Below are 4,059 nucleotides of genomic sequence, written 5' to 3'. Positions count from 1 at the left end.
ATGCCTCTGAAACTTCAGGCTGGAATCTGCAGAAGGAGGGCATACAGTAGATATTCAGTTCCCACAGAATGGAGATTTCATTAAAGACCTTTCATCCCTGCATTCCCAGCACCCAGAGTGGTCATAGCTGGCACAGGGTAGGTCCTAAGCAAATATGCATTGACTCGTAACTGAATGGCCAAATGAATCAATGGGTGGATAAAATAGAATTCAATATTGTTCTGTTCTATAATCCCTTTTGTTGATCTACAGAATATTGTTTGTGGAAGGTGTTGTCTACCTTCCCTTCCACCACTCAAACTATTACATGGTCTGTTATCACGGTGAGCATTGCTGATAAGCTAACTGGGGAAACCCAGCTTTCTTCAAAGGCTCAGTGATCAGAAATGGGGCAGGGGTGTGGGGGTGCTTTTATGGACAAAAGTTAGGACCAAGCACAGGTCCTAAACAACCTTGAGAGCTGCACAGAGTACTGCTGTTGGAGATGCTGAAGAGTGGCTTCATACATTCCTATATATATAAACTTCATACACAGTGGTTTATCTAGTAAATTTGGTCTAGTAAATATTCCATGGATTGACTAACTTGAAGTATCTTACCTTTCAATATTTTCTCCCAAGAGTCTGGAGTAAAAACAAAACCAAGGGGTAAACTTCACTCAAATTGTCATTTCCCCTTTCTCTGACCATAAGTAAATGGCTCCATTACACCTTTCATTTCTCCCTACCTGTCCAATTTCAGGACCTCCTTATCATTGGTCTGTTTTTCTTAACTTGTTTTTTGCTTATTAAGGAAATTCATGTTAATCTCCATCTTCTCCAGCTCATCTCTGTTCCAATCTGCACCATGACCCATCTTTATTTTTTTATTTTTTAAAAAAATTTTATTTATTTATTCATGAGAGACACACACAGAGAGAGGCAGAGACACAGGCAGAGGGAGAAGCAGGCTCCATGCAGGGAGCCAGATGCGGAACTCGATTCTGGGTCCCCAGGATCACGCCCTGGGCCGAAGGCAGATGCTCTACTGCTGGGCCACCCAGGCACCCCAATGGTCCATCTTTAATACCAGTTCTAAGGTGATGTAATTTTCTTTCTTTCTTTTCTTTCTTCTTTCTTTCTTTTCTTTCTTCTTTCTTTCTTTCTTTCTTTCTTTCTTTCTTTCTTTCTTTCTTTCTTTCTTTTCTTTCTTTCTTTCTTTCTTTCTTTCTTTCTTTCTTTCTTTCTATTTCTTCTTTCTTTCTTTCTGTTTTAGAAGGGGAGAGAGAGAGGGTAAGGGAGAGAGAGAATCCCAAGCAGGCTCCACACCCAGCTCAGAGCCCAACACAGGGCTCCATCTCACAACCCTGAGATCATGACCTGAACAGAAATCAAGAGTTGGACATTTAGCTAACTGAGCTACCCAGGTGCTCCTAGGATCATGTTACTAAAACGTAGATCTGATGGTGTTACCCCCCACTTAAAACCACAATCCAATTTTAGAACACTTCCAACAGCCCCAAAATATTCCTGTGTTCCTTCATTCCCCACTTACACAATCACTCCCTATTCCCATCCCTGACTCCAGGTAACCACTCATCTGTTCTCTGTCTTTATAATTTTGTCTTTTCATAGAGATGGAACCTACAATATATAGTTATTGCGTATGGCTTCTGTAATGGGCTGAATTGTGTCCCCCCAAACCCAACAATATACTGAAGTCCTAATCCCCAGTACCTCAGAATGTGATTGTATTTGGAGATAGAGTTTTTAAAGAGGTAATTAAGTTAAAATGAGGTTATTAGGGTGGACCTTAATCTAATAAGACTGGTCTCTGTGTAAGAAGAGTAAATCAGACAGTATAAACAATTAGAGGAGAGACCAAGTAAAAACACAGGATCAGAAGAACTGCCTCATGGAGGGAGCCATTTTTCAGATGGGTATACAAGAAATGAAAAAGTTAAAGTCCCAGATGTTTAGTCGCAGATGGAAGTCACCTTTCCTTCTGTCATCTCCCATTAGGAGGCGCTGGTGCTCCTTCTTATGAGAAGAGTAACACTGGCTATAGAAGCTCAACAACTAATTAGAAAACACCCTATGGGCCACTCTGAATTAATTGCCTGAATTTAAAGAACAAAGGATTTCACATTAAAAATCAGATTTCAGGTCTTATTTATTAATCCAAACAACTAGCTGTCATGTTCTGCCAAGGATATTTTGCCATTGGCCAAAGTACTTGCTCTATTATTTTTCTCAAACCCTTTTCTTGTAAGTGAAATATTTCTTGGCTACTTATTCAATAAAAGGAAAGAAAGAGCTACATTGAGGACCATGAGTTTCAGAAAAAGAGGGGGAAAGAATGGAATTTTTGTGAAAATGAAGTAAGCGCAGTGTTGTCTATATTGAAAGAATACAACCTGAAACGCCATTATGAAAATAAAGCAAAATAAGAACTAAGAGGAATACGGAAAAGATGTGAAATGAAAAAGCAACAAAATGGAAGCAGTAAAACATCAACATAATTTATTTTTAATTCAGGTAAATGTTTCAGCTATAAACTTTAATTAAAAGACAATAAATTGGGGATCCCTGGGTGGCTCAACAGTTTAACACCTGCCTTTGGTCCAGGGCGTGATCCTGGAGTCCTGGGATCGAGTCCCACGTCAGGCTCCCTGCATGGAGCCTGCTTCTTCCTCTGCCTGTGTCTCTGCTTTTCTCTCCGTGTGTCTCTCATGAATAAATAGATAAAATCTTTTTTTAAAAAAGGGAATAAATTATAAGTGAATGAAATAGAACAGAATAAATAACACAGTAGCACCTTACAGAGGCTGTAGGCATTTGAGATTCTGTCTAATTCAACCTCTTCCCCCAGGATCCTTTCCCTCTTCTGTGGATGGAACTAGCTGAGGCCCAGAAACATTGGGTGAATTGTCCAAGGTCACAAAGGTAGGAAGTGGCAAAGTTGGGAATAGAAATCATGTCCTTGGACTCTATATTTCTGCTTCTTCCATGTATCCTATGGCCACAGAGCTTGACAAACATTTGTTGAGTTGGTAAAAGGAAACCTAGTATAAAGAAAATAACTTAAATTATGATGGAGAGTCCTAAATTCTAGTTCTAAGTATGCCACTGACTGGCTGTGTGACCTATGGCAAGTCACTTTCTCTCTTTGGACTTGAATATTCACAATTAAAATATAGAGTTGAGACGTAGAAAGTTAATTGGGAAATGTGTCACATCAGCCAAGATAACTCTTTTATCCTGGGGCTAAGAACCTGGCCCCAAAGGAAAGGAGTAAAAACCTCATGGTTGTAAACAATAGAAGTCAACTCTGGCTGATTTAAATAAGAAATAAATTTGTTAAGATGATCTTCTATAGCTCATAGAGTCACCAAAAAGCCTGAAGAATTAGGGTAAAAATGTGGGCTGACAATGAAAGCCTTCGTCCACACAGACACTTGTACACAAATGTTTATAGTGGTATTATTCATAATGGCCAAAAGTAGAAAAGGCCCAAATGTCATCAACTGATGACTGAATGAACAAGATCTGGAATGCAGTGGAATATTATTCAGTCATAAAAGAGAGTGAAGTACTGACATAAGATATAGCATAGACAAACCTTGAAAAAATTGTGCTAAATGAAATAAGCCAGTCACAAAGACTACCTACTATGTGATTCTATTCATATGAAAGGAATGAGGAACTCTATAGACAGAAAGTGGATTAGTGGTTGCTCAGGGCTGGGGAATGGATTGGGGATGGAGAAGCAAGAGGAGTGGGCTTAAAGATCTTGAGGTTTCTTTTTTAGATGATAAAAATGTCCTAAAATTGCCTATGGTGATGGCTGCACATATCTATGAATATTCTGGAAAATCATTTACTTTAAATGGGTGAATTGTATGTGAATTATATCTCAATAAAGGTGTTAGAACAATCGGCAGAAACAAAGGGAGTCAGCAGGTACAACTTCATCCCTAATCTATCATGCTACAGGCCCAATCCAGTAAGGACACCACTGCCACCTTTATCCCTGCCCTGAACACTGGACCCAGAGGCCACCACTCACTCTGCTGGCTTT

This window comes from Canis aureus, chromosome 23 (assembly GCF_053574225.1).
Source record: "Canis aureus isolate CA01 chromosome 23, VMU_Caureus_v.1.0, whole genome shotgun sequence".
Taxonomy (NCBI): Eukaryota; Metazoa; Chordata; class Mammalia; order Carnivora; family Canidae; genus Canis; species Canis aureus.
This window is presented reverse-complemented; position numbering follows the sequence as displayed.